Raw genomic sequence first — 18,305 nt, 5'->3', positions numbered from 1 at the left:
AGCAGCTTTTCTTTTTACGCAGTTAAATAGGGTTAATGTACACGGATCCCCGCTGTGCTCCGTGTCTATACATTGTGTTCCAAGGCAGATCAGCGGATGCTGCTACTTGCCAAAAATGCTGAAGTGTAAAAACAGAGAGAAATCGGAGACATTACTATGGCAACAAGGCAATATTTTCACTGTTACTATGTGCCAAGGAATATGTATCATTAAGGCTCTCAGGTTGGCTTCTCAGAGAGTCCTAGTATTGCATTTTGTGAAAACTTGCAATTTTGTTTCCATACATCACCTTTGTGGTTCCTTAAATGCGCATTGGGGAACAGAGAGAAACATAATTTTGTTCTAAAAACTCATATTCCATTTAAGAAAAATCTGCATTAAAGGGACGGGGTAAAGCTCTTACCTGACACAGAAGAGGCAGCCCTGCTGCAGCAGCTGCCCTAGTCCTCCATTGTCTGACATTTCCTGAAATCAATGGAAGCGCTTCCCACGTATAAATAACGGTCTGAACACCCCACCTGCAATATTAAATGAATAAGCACTAGAAGCGACTGGAGGCGAATGTAACACGTGCAGGGAGATGCGTTCAGCCTAACACGCCTCCTACACGCCATTTCCAGGGGATTCTGTGCATGCTTATGGTTTTATTTGGATTACTATTTGTCAGATATAGCCCCCTCCCCTGTAGCTGATCACATTGTGAGCGGTGCTATGAAGCCCTGTATTCCTGAATGCAGCATACATGATCAGCCAGCAGAGGGCGTCGTAAATCCCAGCAGGGTCTGGACAGATGCTTTGTCATCATTGACCCCCGCTGGAAAGGGAATGTGCAAACATATGGGGAACCAGTGGGGGCGCCATTGCACTGGAGCCAGCAATACCATCATTTGGCCTCGGAGTTCACAGTGGTATGAATTGTCCGGTCTCACAGTGGTTGACTTGCCTTAGTAGTGTTTGCCATCCATCTGTTTGCTTAATAGGCTTACACATAACCAACCTCTCTGTGAGTCAATGAAAAAAGCCAGGCAATCTTGTGCATGCAAACTTTAAATGCTTGCAAATGTGTCCTTCACGTGGCTGCCCTCTCCCAGGTCATGTGACTGATGGGTTCCTTTGTTAAACACATGAGGTCACCTTTTGCCCTATTTATCGTCCAGCCTGTCTTATCCTTTCCTCCCAACAATTTCATAAAATTTTTATTACCACCGTTACTTTCAGCCACATCCATTTTTTGGAAATTGTTGTTTTTTTTTTTTTGCTGGGGGTATAAAAATAGATTTAATAATTTCCTGCGGTGGCTCCTCTGGAGTTCATTATCTGTATCTGTAAACACGTTTGTTGTCGCATCAAAATAATATTGATACTAGAATGATTCAGAATAAATGTGAGCAAATCTTCCATAGCCAGTGCCAAAATTTTGAGCTACAGCCGCATGACAATTACTTTGTGATTTCCCGTCGCTGAGCTGACTTGGCGGATGTTCAGTAAAGGCTAAATTAGGTCGTACCGGTTGCTCAGCAGATACAGAGAACTTGATCTCCAATGCACTAGCAGAGTCACAGAGCTGGAATATATATAAAATGTGCATAGTTTTATCATATATGTATAAATATCATTTTAATAATGATGATCTTGGTCTTCGGTACGGCCAGGCAGCCAGGACTCCCCAACCAGTTTACTGCTGCCTCTAAGTTTTTGTTTCTGTTGATCTTGATGGATAAATCCATTCCTGATCCATAAGTGGCTGGTTAGGAGGAGGATTCTATATTATATCCCTCCTGAACTTTTGGCTTTAGGTCTGAAAGCTTCCCAGCGGGTGGACTCAGAAGGTCTCCAGACGGCCTTGATCACACTGGGCTTGCATGGCGCTCGCTTCTGGTTCGAGTTACACTGGAGGTGTCAGTCGATCTGGGTTTAACGATTAATCTGGAGAGGCTCTACCCGGGTCCCAATACTATTAATGTTTGAGTTCATAGACCTTGCTCTGTGTGAATGAGTCCAGGGACATGGTTAAGAAGCCCGTGTGGGTTCTTGAAGTGCCAACTAAAACACAGACAGTTAGTGGTTTAGCGGCTCAGAGGTTTTTTCTTTCCCTTTTCTGCCATTTCTCTTGAAAGCAGTTGGTGACCTTGGCATTCCTATTACTTGCAGGTCAAGTGAATTTCACTGAGACCTTTGGCTGGGGGGCTCCCATGCACCGAAAACTGGGAGATGATTAACACGGCGTCAAAAACAATTGTGTATCTTTAGTATTGCCCCACTCAGAGGTGAGGGAGTTAAAAGGTGCTTTAGTCCAAATTGCTTGCTGCGAGTCTTGCACTAAAATGTTGCATTATCATGAAACAAAATCTAAACTGAAAATCATATTTAAGGCACTGTATAAAGGGAACCATCAGAATACAGATAATTATAATTCCACTTTCATATTTCAAGATTTCAAGGTAATTACTCTGAAAAACATATAACAAATATTGCTAGTTTTTGTTGCGTGTTTGGATCATTCACGTGTAATTTTAATACGCAGCATATTTAGTGAATTATTTTGTCAGAGGCTGTTTGGGGATCTGTCTATAGATGTTTTCATTTGAAATTATCTATAATCGTAATATGGTACATGGTTATATAGGTTTGGTGTATTATTATTATTTTTTATGCTTTCCCATGACTTGACTGGGAAACTAGAGTCTGCTTCCTTCTACACCAAGGGGGTAGCAGGAAACGGTATTCAGGGGATACTCGGTTAACGTGAGATCCTGGAGGAACTTAATGCTATAGAGACCAGAAACATTCAGCTAATCATTCCTTTTTTTTTCTCCATTACAGCTTTGGATAAAGTGATGTCTCAGAACTGACCACATCCACCGCAGTAAGTCCTTTTCAGTCTCGTTACCTTGTGGTTAGACTGTTTGTTGTGTGAAATCTAGTAATTCGGGTGACGGTATATTGATGACATTTGTTTTTGTTTAATGGTCTAAGATTTGTAATTTCGCATGTATTAAAGGATGTTCAAGTTTCTTGACATGCTGAAACATGGAGGCTTGTGCAGGTAAAGCTTCATCTCCAGACTATCTATGTCTAGCTATTATGCTGATTCTCCGCTATTTTCCCTACAATATGTATTGCCATCTCCCTCTGTTCATTATGAAGGTTACTAAACAGGTAAGCTTTCGAGAGCACTTCCATAGCCTTTTCATATTAATCTGCTGGTGGTCCCAATAAACATGGCGAATGCTGGGACAGCCAACGGCCAGGCTGTAATACCAGAAGTAGGGACTTTCCTGGAAAATTCAGGCCTGTTGGGAGCTAGATCCCATTCTTCAGGGACTCTGGGCTGGTAAAGAGTTGGAGTGCCATGTTCTCTCCCTCCTTGTCGCATATCCACCCCAGCTTCAATCCCTTCTGTGCGGAATCACACAGACCTGTTCCGTACCGCATGGATACAGCGGCTTCCGATAATATGCGGTTTCCTGAGCGCTTTTGGAAATGGAGAATTTGTTGTAAAGGGTACGAATAATATTTTGGCAGTTGATATCATTATAAGATGTATCTGGAAAGGCGCTCTGTAATTTGCTAGTCCTTTAGATATCCTTCAATATTTTTGCTTTGCTTGGTTTGCTTTGCGTTTTTCGTGGATTTGTGCCAGCTCAGCGCCTCTTCCATTATAAGCAGAATAAGACAATCACAAGTCAGGCATGCATTCCTCTAATGCAAAGAGATAAAAGGAGTGTCAAGGAGATCAGGGGAGGGAGAGCTGTGTACTACAAATAAAATTATATATATATAAGACTAGGGGACCAGTAACAGACATGAATACATCACGGACACTGTAATAACTCGGTAATCGATCACAGAATCTTCTAGTCTAGAACAACAGACACCTAAATCTACTTGATTTGTCTGCCAGGGTATTACCTTCTACACCCCGGGACAGGGAATAAGCATTACGTGGCAGTCCCTCTTTGGAACCCAAGTCCTGATGTCCCTCTTCTCTAGGAGCTGTGTGAGATTTCCGAGCCCTTGGCCAAGCAGTGTCGGCCCTTTTATAAAGTATAGTGAAGCCAAGGAGATGAAACCACAACTCTCCATTTAGTGAGTAAACCCCATGGTGTTTTACCCTTGGTGCCAGTCAGTGGCTACACCCTGGGGTACTTTATAGAGGCCTCTTTCTGAATAGCTCCCCGGCATAGACATGCTACATCCAGCATTAGAAAGGTTCCTTTTCAATCCATGTTGGCGTTTGTGCCGTAACGGTTTTATGGCACAATTGATGAGATATTCTATTCATTGTAGGCAGGTTAGCCCGTAGTACAGATGGTCTCACAAACAGCTCGAAACTTCTTTACCGATCGCTCTTCAGGCTCTGTTTTTTTCATACAATGTGTGATGACGAACAGACCACCTCTGTTTAATGTTCTGTTATGCAGCTATTTGCAATGTATGTTTATCTATGGGATTGGGGGAGGGCTGTTTTAGTCTTCAAGACCTCATAGTCCCCGGCAGCCAATAGCTTAGAAGAGATGAATGGTATGTATGAGAGTTACACTGTGTTCTACAGCCATATAAGTGAGAATAATGTCTAGATTAATCAGCAAAACGACGTAAAAAATTTGATAATTTTAATAATATAAAGACACAATTACTGTATAAAAAACAAAATGTTTTCTGAAGTGGAAAATACATTTTGAGATCGGAGATCCAGGCATCTTATGATCTGAAATAATATAATACAACCTTTTTTTTTCTAACAACCTCTTCCTTAATTTTGACTTTGTACGGGTAAAAAACTAAACACATCTGGGAATGGTATGGATTAAACACATTCTTGGAGAGTTTTTGTTTCAACTGAGAATAAGCTGGGAATATTGAATTTAATGTGGGACAGCCATTTCTTGGAATATTGGTTATTGAAGTCCCTTATTGACGCAATTAACATTATTATTTGTTACTTATTGAAGATATTGTGCGTTTATATTACAAAGCGCTGTGCAATGGATATCCTTTCCTTACTAAGAAGTGATACTTGTCCCAGCGAGAAACTGAGTACCGCGGTTCTTCCGATGACCGTGGTCCTTATGAGACGGTCATGATAAAGGCTATGTTCTTGAATGCATTGTAAGTCGGTTATACGACTCCTTCTCCCGTGGGGAGGATGGCAGCCCATTGGCTCTGTAGTATGTCCATGGCGTGTGACCGTGTCTTCATTCATTATATCCTAGCTCCTCGGGGCTGTTTGCCCCGCTGATGCCCCTCATTCTGTGAAACCAGCGAAGATTCACTCAAAATTGGCAGCACCTCGGAGTGTATGAGCTATGATCTGGTTTATGTTCAGAGGCGCTGGGAGCGCATTCATTCATCGCTGCTAAAAGGAGAGTTTGCAGGAGAGTCATGTTGTCGCCAGGAGAGAGAGAGTCGCCTTGACTTCACTTTGCATTTTGAAGGTCCAACCCAGTGAGTTTCTTCTGCGCAGTGAGCTTGGCAGGCCCTGTATAATGTGTAGTTACTTCTCACACATTCAGTTATGCATTGTACAGGGCCAGCTCAGCCCTTCTTGCTGAAGAATGAATAGTGAAGGAGTACAAAATCTATTATACATTTTGGGCCACAACTGGAAGGCTACATGCGAGCAGCGTCTCTTGTACAGACCAGGAGTTGCAGGAACCCAGCGGAATCACGTGAATGCGTGAATTTTTTTGTCCAATTTTGGTGTGTTACATACTTCTAATAAAAGTGTGGTTGTTTTTATTTATTTTTTTAAGGTGTGTGTGGGGGGGTCATTTTTGGTTTCGGCCAAGTGAATCCTGAATTTTCGGCTTAGGTCCAGAATTTTCATTTCAGTTCATCCCTTGTTTATAGTGTCAGAATACGTATGTGTATGTATATAGTGTTAGTATGTGCTGTAAGTGAGTGTGGTGTTAGCATGTATGAGCGTATGATTTTGTGTGTGTTGCTGTATGGAATTAGTGTGATTGCATAATAGACAATTTATGTAAATTTAGAAAAATCTATTTACTTCATACTTTCAAATATATGATAGATAAAAACAACCTATATGGTAAGTATCAATTCTTATAATTAAGAGTTGATTAACTTAGTGTGTTACTCTCTTTTATGTTGCTTTAAAACAAAAGTTTTATAGAATTCTATACTGAGTGACAATACTGTCCGTAAGTAGCGTTCTAACAGCCATATAATAACGATTCCAGTCCCCTGAAGCCTTTACTGGACATGTCACCTGCCCTTTAGCTCGCAATTCTGCGGTCTCCTGTATCTGCAGCTTCCAGCCACCATCTCTTCCTTTCCCTGCAAACAACATCCCGGAAGCAACCTGTCACAGGGGGCGTGGCTTCACCAGAAGGGCCAATCAGTGAACACGAGGCACTTGCGCACCATAAAGGAAGGGAATGTGGTGGTTATCTTGTACCTCAATTCAGCTTGGTGATATTTGTTGTGTAAAGGCATTGTATACGCCGGGCGGGTTTGTACTGGGCCACCTGACCTGCAGGAATGTATCTTAACGACAAGCTACCAACTAAAATCACATTGTAGAATGTGCCGTTTACGCTAAAGACGTAGCAAAGACTCTTAAAGTACCTCCCGACATGTGAATATGATGAGACAATTTTCATTTGGACAGAAAATATTCCAGTGACATCTTGCAGCGATAAATTACATTTTATATATATATTAACCTTCAAATTAAATTTCTCTAATAGAGGCAATCCAGTGTCCAGTCCCAGGTAGCCTTTTATACAATGAATGCATATAAAAGTACTTTGTAATGGGGGATTCTGCAGAATGGGGGCCACGCTGAAAGTTAAGAAGGACCATTCTGCTTTTAAATGCATCAAAGTGTATATGATGGCTGGAGTGTGTTATTTTATGTTCTGTTCAAAAAAAGGCATGTTTACGCCAAATGTACTTGAATTCACAGCAACCTATTGCTAAACATTATAACTTTTGCCTAAAGTAGGGTTTATTAAAAAAACAAACTTAATTATATGATTCTGCTATTCTGTATTATGTCAATACTAAAATAAACAATAGCTTGTGTTCCTGTTACCTATGATTTTGAGACAAAAACATATTTGTTCTTTTTTAAGTATCATTTTTACATTTCCATATTGTGAAGCTCTATGAAACAGCAGGGATATAATTTTCATTTTGCTATCAGAAAGAAATAATCCGGGGCTCACAATTATTATTATAGCAGGGTGCAGCGGAGTAATTGTAGTTTAATTTTAACATGTGGTGCCATATAATTCCACGATGAAAAGGATACAATGTAAACACCTTTAAAAGGGCAATAATGCCCCGATTTTCGTTTCACGGATTAGTAAACTGTTAATTTTAGTGATCCCTGACTGACGGCTAAATAAGTTGTGTTTTCACCTAGAAAGTCGTTGCCCATTACTGACCTCCTGGCAGAGCATCCACCCGGCCCCAAAGGTGGCCGCCTAGGGCCCTGGTTCTATTGAATACTTTGACTGCATTCCCCTACCGGACAGAATTGGGCTCCCTGCAGAGCATTGCAGAGACGTTCTGCCGTGAAGGGGACGTTCTCCTTTTAAAGGGATACTCCATTCATCACATGCACTTTAATACATGCAATAGCTGCGTGCTCCCTTTAGGTTTAAGTGCTGTGTCCCCTGCAAATACCTGAGATTCTGCAGAGTACCCCAATACGCATTCGCCCCTTTCCCCATCCCCAGCAATTTTCCGTACAAGAAATACGCGTTGAACGCTTCTGCTTGCACCTGATCAGAGGAAGGTCCATCTCTGGCACGGTGAACACTGGGGGTGGTGGTCTGTTCAGACCCCTGCGTGGAAAGTGCATCCATTGATTTCAATAGGAGTGCCTTCCTCCCTATGTATTCAATAATTGAAGGCCACTCTAGGGTTAACCCTTACCCCTCTGGCACTTAGATACCCATCATAAAGTATTTACTACATGCTTATGTTTTTCAGCAGAAAATGAAACGGCTTTACAATGAATTCCATAAATCATGAATGTTCAAATCAACAACCTTTATACCAAACGAACGCCGGGGCATTCTGTGTTTCTGTCCTGCATCTGTCCCAGGGGGACTTTATAAAAAAGACTTTTGAAATGTACCGTAATGTGTATTGAATATACAAGAACGCTAGGGAGGGCTGTCAGATACACAATTCCTCGGGCACAATTAATGTGTCCATAATCGCTAATATTTCTCTTAGAAGTCATTTTGTTGAATTCAGACACTGAATATTCCAATCCCTATAATTTTTAAAAATCCTCCTTACTAATTAGTTCATGCACGCTCGTTGTGAACATTTCCTAAGATTTTTATGTATTATATGACTGTACAAGGAGAGACATTAAATATCAGAGAAGCATTTGGAATACTTGTGTTTAGTTTATTATGTTTACCAATGAAAGTATTTTATAGTTATTTAATGCTTTTTGCTGTTTTTTTATTTGTGGTGTGGTTGAGAAGAACATCCCTGTTATCCTCCTCAAACCTGCTCGGAACTATTACTGTTAATGTGTTTTTGTTTTTATGCCCAAAACTAAAAATAATAAACCCTATTTCGCTATATCGAGATGTTTTTCCTGGATTTGATTACATTGCAAAATCTGTTTAGACACAAGTGTAAGCAGGAGATATAAGATGTTTTCTCCTTCTAATTCTTTAAAGTTAATCTCTTATCTTTTCTTTCCCAGATTGTTGGGGAGGGGGGCAGGGGGACGGTGAATGAAAAAATATAGAAAAGAGAGGTTTCTTTTCAAGAAAAAAATAATCGGATAAACTTGGATAAAAATACCAATTATCTTTTATTTATATAGCGTCAATCAGTTCCATAATGCAAGAAAATGCACATCATAGGCTTTAGGAAAAGGAGCAGCCAACAGATGGAGCCTCCGTGATCCTCACCCATCTATCCAAATAAGGTTTGAGTGAGGCTAGAGAGTTACCGTCTCCGTATCTCTGGACGTGCTCCACAATGTGCCCATTTATTCCACATAATTATGTTTTTCTAAATATTAATGCAAATAAGTCCCTTCATTAATGGTCCCTTGATGGTGTTCTAACCGGGCTCTCTGGTTGAGACTCCTGTCCCTGTCGGTGCTCCCTTATGAAACATTGATCGTTTGTGACCTGTGTTATGACCTTTATTGTACCAGGAAGCTTCTCGTGGATAGAAATGGGGACCCATTGGCTTGATCATCATGACACTTGGCTGCGCTGTTTACTTATGTAAATGAATGAAAATCCTGCACTAGGGCTTATTTTTTTAATGTCGTTGTCCATTTACATTCAGCGATGCCCTTCTCTGATTGTATTCCAGAACCCAATTCCGCGTTATTTGTTACTCTTCCTTCCATTCTTCTTAAATAAATGTATCTGCAGTCTTCCGCTCACTCGCCCTGCTGTGAAATCTCTAATTAGCCAGATAGTCATGAATGCTGATAGGTGACATCCCAGAATGCTTCACTCCAGAGCAGTATATATCATGGAATGTTATGGATTGCTAATTGTTCCAAGTGCTATTAGGTGGCGCTCATGGGGTGTTTTAATGGCACTATCCATGTGTGCATCCCTATAAGCTGAGATTCTGACACGTATGTTGGCGAGGCACTGCCATGCTTTAACCGTTTAAATTCCAAAGCTTATAACGGAACACGTCTCACTCATCAGTCCTTCTAAGGATTTAAATGCACCGTAGGCAGGCAATTTTTGGCTGTCAGCCACTAGAAGGGTTAAAAGCAGGAAGAAATGTGATTGCTTTTAAGGAATCGGTCTATCTTCCAGTAACGCTTGCCAGCACAGATATTTATTAGGGTGAAGAAGGCTCCCGGGGAGGCTGAATGTGTTATTTCTCACGAGTACAGCGGTGTGTGAGTGTTTCTATTGATCAGTAAATATGCATATGTCATGTTTTTAACGCCATAAGCCCAGCATGCTGTGTGTGTTTTGTATGCTAGTCACAGGAGCAGCAAAGAAAACACACTTTATCTACCAGAGATGATCCAAATACAAGCCGCTCTTAATTTGTAAGGATCCTAAAATCTGTTACGAGGGTTGTTTTGTTATTTTGTTTAAAAAAACACAAACACTTTTATACAAAAAGACCGCAAATTATGTAGAGCTTTTTATAAAACTATTTTATCACTAGACCATTTCTCATGAATTTAAGACCATTTCGATCCCATTTCACAGGATGCAGCGTGCTTTAGCTCCAGGTGCAGTTGCTAGGGGACAATACATGGGAAAAGCATGAACACCTCTAGCGCGTGCGTGCATTAAATAGGGTCTTTCTATCTTTGGCAGTGCTTTCCGTGCTGGCCATGTGTCCAGGGGGGTAAGAAAATATGTATGGAAAATATGTGTGGGGGCAAATACATTTGGGGGGGTCTGAAGAATCACCATGAAAGGGGACCACGCTGCTATCCTATGCATTCTAGTGCGAATGATGGCTGCAGCAACCCTTTAATTATAAGGGTGCATGGATCTACGCCCTGATTTATTAAAACATCTTTTCATGCATCTAGCTGTTGGGTTTTAGGCGGCCAAGCCTCCTGAAAGTAGGTTAAAGACCTTTTTGGCATGTAGGATTTCCGTAATCAGCCTCGCTACGACTGGCTTTATTTTTCAATCCTCGCTACACAAACATATAGACGTAAATTGCTATTTTAATTAGCGGAGCTAATTAGAAGTGACTGTGAGGCCGGTTCACGGATCTCCAATCAAGGGCGAAGGCGAGGGCTGAAATCACGGTGACATCAGTTGGACGGCTTTTCCTGCTAAATAAGTGGTTTATTAGGCTTAATGTACAGATGGCAAAATGAGAGGCTTACGTGCAAATGGAATTTTCTTTTGAATAATAAAATTAATAAGATCAGTGCAGAAAGTAAAACATACAATAAAACATATATAATATACTATGTGTCTGTGTGTGTAAATGTACCTGTCTCCCTAGATGTGTGGGTGTGTGTATGTATATGTGTGTGTGGATTTATACTTGTGGTACTTTTTCATTCCTATATTATTAATGTGCCTTTAAATTAGCAAAATCTATAGATTTACAAACTCATGAAATTGCATTTGTTTCTGTTAATGCATCCAGGGGATGTTATCTGTCTCATAAACTGTCGCCTTGATAAAAGGCAAATAGTTAAATGTTAACATTGCTTTGTATACATAGTATCAGAGATAGTTTCTCTCCCTATTGTACACACGTATCAGCCTGAATAAAGCCCAGGATAAAAAGCTTGTTGCGAGAGCGTACGTATCAGCGGCTTTATATGTGTATTCAGAGGTGATGTCAAGGTGAAAGCCGAGTAGCAGAATGGTTGGAAATCATTGATATTCTGACTCGGAGGCTACAAATGGCTCCGTAGCAGATGGAGTCTTTGTCAAGGAAGAAAAATGGCAGCTTTGGAGCATCATAGCTTTTTTTTTTTTCTTGTGCTAGCAGCTCAGCTCACAGGCGGTGACCTTCCAGCGTTCAGGAGATCTCCTGTGTTTTAATAAATTGTCCTTCGTTCCTATCACCTAAAAGTAAAGAAATGACAGTGCCATAATTCAATACAAATTGAGTTGTTTCATTACAAAGCCGCATAAATATGTTTTACTGCCTGCAAGAGTGATCTTCTAAAGTGGCCGGGATCTGTACAAATACCCAGTAAACTCTTTTAATAGGCTTTTTTTTTTTTTTTCTTCTACAAAAATTAGCATTGATGATATTTTATCATTATATGGTCTGTTTGGTTTTTTCACTGCGCCAAATAAATGCAACCTCAGTGAGTCTCGAAAGGCAGAAATGTATCTGAGGTCACTTACAAATAACGATATATATATATATATATATATATATATATATATATATTATTGTTATTGTGATATAAAATATTGATTACCAACAGTTTCTGTGAATTTATGCTTTTGGTAAACTTCAATACATAACACGTACTTTAAATCCATCGGGCAGTCGAATAACAATATATATATTTTAAAATAATTGTAGTTTTTCCACATATTTCTTTTTAGCCAGCCAGCTATAATGTGCGGGATTTTCCAGGAATATACACCCTGCCTTTCCTCCTCAGATCACGTAGCAGAAACATTCTGTCACTTTTTTTTCTTCTTCCTAGAATATTGACTCATTTTGTGTGAAATTTGTGTCACGTTTTTTCAGTTGTAGACTAGCAGAAGCTTTGTGGATAGTGTCAATGTTTAACGTTTTCAGAGGTAACAAAATATAGCAGCAGACAACCTTCATTGTATGGAAATATCTTGTTTTGTCTTTATTAACCTCTTGAGTGCCAAAAGGAGCAACATCCAAAAGGAGTTAATGTAGGACAATGCAGCAATCAAGTGGGTAACGTGCCCGTAGGTGGAAACCCTCCCATGATGTCACGGAATTTTAATTTTGCAAACTGCGATGAGGATTTCATTTTTTTATATGACATTTAAAATAAAAACAACGTGTTTCACTTGGCCCTGAAAGGGTTAAGTTAAGGGTAATGTAGCATTTGTAATTTTTTTTTTTTTTTTTTTTTTTAACTGGTGCCAAAAATTCCCAGTAACTCGGGAGACCTACTGCTTTCATTAACTACTGAAGTAATTAGTTTTTTTTGCTTTGTTTTTTTAAATTATGTTTTTTCTCACTTCCCCTCCCCCAACCATCTTCAGCACCCACTGATATTTATTTATTTGTTTGTAACTCCATCGCTAACCGTTTCCCTGCAGTGTACGTAACGGCGATTGGCAAACTCTCGCTGTAAATGTACAAAGCACTCCATTTGCAGCTTCCTTTGGAGCTCTGGAACCCGATAGCAAAAAATATATACCGGTATATTGCAAGATTGAGGGAGAATAAAAAAAAATAAATAACCTGAATGAGTCGAGAAATGATGCAAAAAGCAAATGACACGAGGTCTTGGTTTAATACATATGTATTCCAGGTTGATGGTTGATTTCATTAGCAAATCTCATTGTTATGCAATGTCTGTTCTTCTGCAGCAAAATGAATATTGTATTCTCGCAGGCTGAGGGTGCGCACGTCCGTCCCTGTTTATAGATAAAAGCAATGACTGTCCTTCCGCTTAACAGCTCTGCGCATCCAAGACGGCTATCTGCGTGCTTTTAAAAAAAATACATTTCTAGAGAATAGAATCCTTCACCGTTCTATCCATCTCTCCAGGGGCCAAGGGCCAGGCAAACTACAGTGAACGTTGCCCTGGCATGAGTGGGAGGGCACGGACTGCCCCGGGGGGGGGGGGGGGACCTTGAACTACGTTCAATTTTATTTAGGGTCTTGTTTTTAAACGTTTCTTTTATACTCGCTCATTGTGAATATTCCAATTATTTAAGAAATGATTTGTGGCGGCGAGGCTTTGATTCCTGACGCTATCTCTGTGCATTTATTATGTCGTTTGTTGCTCAGGCTTTAAGGGGGGGATCGGCATTTCTTGCATTTTGATTTTGACCTTTAGGAAATGGATTGCCGGTGATACGCCTTCTAAATGGATTCTCATTTGTGCTTTGCACGTTTTTGATGTCACAGATCACATTACTGACGGCTAAACAGGCGTCCCGTGCTATTTATACATTTACCCATCTGAATCTATTACCCTCATCAGCAGCACCGGAGAGAAATGAACGTCCTTCTCCGAACACAATTGCTATTATTTAAGGATTGCTGATATATCTCTGTACCAGCATTTTGTCATCTTGGCCCCTATGCCATTGCGGTGTGCTGTTTAGGAGGAACCTATCCCCAGGGGGCTGCCTGACGCTGCCCGCTTTGTGCTATTGTTTCTGGCTGTGGTAAGATCTGAGTTTGGGTAACCTGGGCTCGACACAGAATAATGAGGCGCCCGTCACTTTAAGGCCACTGGCTGCCTTATGACATATGTGTGACCTACGGCTGGATATAACACGTTACTTTTCTAATTATTATTTGGCTTCCGTAGTGTGTGGCCCGGTGTGCCGAATGGCCAGTCCAGGCCTGTGGCTGAAGTTTTTTTTGAGCCATCTTGGTAGGTTGAAAGTCATATTTTCTTCCTGCAGAAGTACTTGCGAATATCTTGGCACATTTCTGCCCACAGTGCCCAGCAGGGATCTCTTTGTAACGCTGCCATGTGCGCCAAAGTAACATTTGTGTTGTGCTTGTGATTAATAAGAAATATGGGCCACCTGCCCATGTATGTGTTGGGTCTGGCAACGTAGTCATTTGCATTTATATTTAAGAGCCCCCCCCAAGGGAAATGCCCGTGGAAATCGCTAAACTAACCACTGTATGTCTTACTATATGTTTAATTCTTCTGAATGTCGATGGTGGATTCCAGGTCGTTTAAAGAACTTTAATCTCCAGGTTATCAGGTGTAGATAATGGTTCAAAACGGCCTAGGTGTATCTTTTTGGATGGCCTTATTTAGTCTTCTGCCTCTTGTAACCTTTTCCTTGTCTACCCTATTCCTTCTTCCCATTTATTACCACCAGCCCTTACCCCGTCTCCTGCCTATGAATACACAATTTACCCCTTACCCCGATTCACTTCTCTGGCTTTACCTCCTTATCTCTTAACTCATTCCCCCCCTCTTTCATGTTAACCATATTCTGCTCTCTCTCTCTCTCTCTCTCTCTCTCATCTACCCTTATACCATGACATCATATAGCCCATCATGGAATATACGTCTCAACACTCGCATATTATGTCATATCCCACTTTTTCAAGTCAGCAACCCTCATGGGGGTCCAAACGTTGGTGATCCATGTCAGCATATGAGGGGCAAAGCGAGCACTCTTGAGCCCAGGGCCATAATGGAGCTTATGAGGAAAGCAGTTAGTGGAGGGACTGGTTTATAGTCCGCAGACTCAGTACGATGAGAATCTCTCACATGAATCTCTCAACCCTGAATATAAAATGCTTTGTCTACAAGTCCATGATTGCAGTGATACCTAAACAGACGCTAGCAGGGGCCGGCTGGTACTTTCCGAAAACTCTTGGGAATGAAACTCTACGACCGGTCCGCCGGCAGGCAGCTGCAGTGCCAGAGGCCGCCTTTTTACTGGGGCAGGCTGTCTTTTAGAAGCCCCTGTCTGTCCATGCTTGTGAAATTTGATGTATTTGGTTGCGGGACTGGAAACCTCCGGCCTCCTTCCTTTCAACGGGAACTTAGACTAAAACTCATGCCGTTATTAACCTTAAATTGACTAAATCACCTAGAAATGTACCTGTAGCAGCCAAAAACCCAACTTAAAAAACTGTAGCCAAATATTTACAAAACCCACGTAAATATTGTGCATTAAACGCGACCCATCAGTCACAAACGTGTGAATGATACGTGATCATGCTGGTAAAATCAGTGGCATACCTGAAATATGGTGGGCTCCATGTGCAACCGCACCATCCATTCTCCGTGAGGGGTCACGGGTAACGCGTCCACTGATATAATTGTACTTTAGAATTAAAATAATGCAAATATTTAATATCTATGAAAATAGATCAAGTCCCCTTGTTCTCGAGAGCTGCACTTGAAATAAATCCTTCCGAATGTCCCTTTAAAGTCCTTTTTAAAGGGAAAGTGTTTCTAGGAGATGTATTTGTATCGCTACCAGCTGTGCAGAAGATGTGGCTCTGCCATCTCCTGGCCCCAAAGCCACTTCAGACCCTGATTATTGGCTTCCTGCCTGCAGCCCCATTGAGATAACGCACCATATGGATAAGGGTCAGGTCTCTTAATGATTATACGCAGCCCTTTGTGAGCCACTGGTGATCTTACTGGGGGGGGGCATATGGAAACCGAGATCAATGGAGGGTCTTATAAACGCCCAGATATGTTATGCATAAACAAATAAAGATAATGACGTTTTTGTTTTTAATACTTTTTCAGACCCTATAAGTCACCGTTGGACATTAACCACACTAGTGTTGAAAGGGTTGACACCCGCAGAAGGTGATCAGAAAAGATCCCTTATTCCTTAAAGCAACCATTTCAAAGGAAATAAAAACCTATTTTTACTTCTAATTTAAATATTGGGGACATTCTAAATGTCTTGGGTGGTTTTAAGATGATGTCGGGGGGGGGGTAGTAAGTTCAATCACACGTTTTGCCCCCAGCTGGCACAGATAAGGGTAATAAAACACCCCTGCTTAGGGTAGCAGCGACAGTTCAGTTTGGTCCTGTGCATGGAGCCACACTTAACTCTTTCAGTGCCGTTGCTACCAGTTGTTTAGTCGCCGTCCGGCACCGAAAGAGTTCCGTTCACGTCAGGTAGAGGCCAACTTGCCGTAAACACCGTGCTGCTCGTCGCGCGGTCCCCGGCTCGGGACATGCTGATGCCGGCACTATTCCTTCAGAGCTGATCCTAGCGCTCCACCTGCCTTTCGCTCTGTTTACCAGGAAATCAAGATGTGTAAACCGCAGGAAGCACTATTTGACCCTCATCCGACAGTGTCTCATTACAATAATTGCTAATCTCTGAATAAGACAGCCATGTTCTCCGTGAGAGGGAGAGCGCAGGGAAGACAGACGGGAGGAGAAGCAGCAGCAGCTTGCGTTAACGAGATGCTTTCTTTCGCTGGAACAAGTAGATTATTGTAAATGGCTTCTTTTATGAGAATCTAGAGTAAGGCATCTGGTGACCTCCGGGGTCAGGAAGAACCGGGACATAATAGCAGAGCGTTCCTTTCACCCTCCCTACCGAAGACGGATCTCGGCTTGTTTTGGAGTGCTGTGTCTGCACTGTTAGCATCAGAAACAATGGCTACTTCCTGATTAATCCTCTATCCACAGTAAGAACCGCATCTTAAATCTCTCTTTTCCCAGAAAATCTATTCTTGTTTTCCGGTTTTGTTCTGGACGGGGATTGGGATGCAGATTGCAATGAGAATAAAACCGGAGATAAACAATGATCTGTTACTGAAATGCATCTTGTACGTTTAACCCTAAACTACCTAACCTATGTGTCCTCCTTTTAACTCCTAAAGTACATCCAGTATTTTTAACCCTTTACGCACAGGGTTAGGGTCTTAGTTTGGCTCTTAACAGAATTTCAGTATTTTTTTTTTTTATTTAGATTTATCCATTGTGTGTATTACAATTTTCAACAGTTATTTTATAAATCATTTTGTTGTGTTTTGATTATATGTTACAAGGATGACTGATTATTATTTTATGTGTTTGCTGCTGCATCAACAGATTGTTACCAGTTCTGTATTTTCGGTTATGCTCTACATGTCATTGGGATAATGCTCCCCAAAAATACAGCACATGTTGGGAGTCCTGGAAGTGATTATGTTAGAGTAATTAGGCAAATTTATAGCAATCGCCCTGCAGTATGCTCCCTTCTCTTTGAAGTCACATATTGCCCCTGCCCTTTTAGATGATCTTTTACTTCTTGGCTTTGTTCTGGGTGGAGGAGCAGCTGAAATATTAGGTGCATGAGGGGTTAAAACAGAAGAAGGCAGGTCTGTACAAAACCCTAGTATTTAAATGCCCCGTCGTTAATTTTAACCCTAAAATGCACTGCTCCTTTCCAGGGTCACTGGATGGACCTATTCTATGAACACATGTCCCGTTTGTTTTTTATGTCACTAATATTTGTTTATGAATATTTTTTACATGCGGCTTCTTTAAATATATATACCTTTCCCAATTTTTCACCTGCCACACATTTACAGTACATCCTTTTTATTATTATGTACACCAACGCATTTCACGCCTACTCTGTGGTCCATTTCACTACTGCTCCTTTCTTATTACATTTATATATATTGTGAAACATTTCTTATATATGCTTTTCATTATATATATCTAAAATACAATATACCGTGTAGTACAGGTGTAGACAAACGCATATTGAATTTGTGGAGCTGGTTATATTCACGATAATTTGTCGGAGACAGTTTTATTTGCAAGACTCAATAAGGCAAAGCAGGAGGAATTCAGGTGGTATATATCGCACTTTGTCATAGAGCCGTGAACAAGTATAACACAGAATTATATTCCGTGGAACTTGATGTTGGGCCATTTTTACGAAGAGGGTATTTGAATAAAAATTAAATTCCGCCAAAAGCCCCCCGGACTTGGCAGCGGAACTCTGCAGACATCTTTGGTGGTTGTGACCGGACCACGTTCATCGTGAAGTTTATAGCGCTCAGGAGATTGGGATGCTGGTTAGTGATAGATGGATAGATTAGACTTTCTGTCTGTGGTCAGCCGACGAGCTTGGTAGCTAAAACTTTAGTGAATAGAAACCATGCTTCATACGGAATGGCGGGTAATAGAGTCTGAAATGTGGATTTGTAAAATCAAG

The 18,305-nt window shown here is 41.0% G+C and overlaps 1 protein-coding gene across 14 annotated transcripts in view; it reads left to right on the top strand.

Moving 5' to 3' along the window:
* BAZ2B (bromodomain adjacent to zinc finger domain 2B) overlaps positions 1-18,305 on the top strand; it is a 92,974-nt gene that overhangs the window by 27,830 nt on the left and 46,839 nt on the right. For 13 of the 14 annotated variants that reach the window (XM_053472205.1, XM_053472203.1, XM_053472207.1 and 10 more), the window contains exon 3: positions 2,824-2,866. The gene's annotated coding sequence lies outside the window, so the exon portion shown is untranslated. Of the gene's footprint in view, positions 1-2,823; positions 2,867-16,624; positions 16,783-18,305 lie in introns of those variants that run through there. The other variant, XM_053472200.1, reaches the window with a different exon arrangement.

Source organism: Spea bombifrons, chromosome 7 (assembly GCF_027358695.1).
Source record: "Spea bombifrons isolate aSpeBom1 chromosome 7, aSpeBom1.2.pri, whole genome shotgun sequence".
Taxonomy (NCBI): Eukaryota; Metazoa; Chordata; class Amphibia; order Anura; family Pelobatidae; genus Spea; species Spea bombifrons.
The sequence above is the reverse complement of the archived record's forward strand: the minus strand, read 5'-3'. Positions and strand labels throughout refer to the sequence as shown.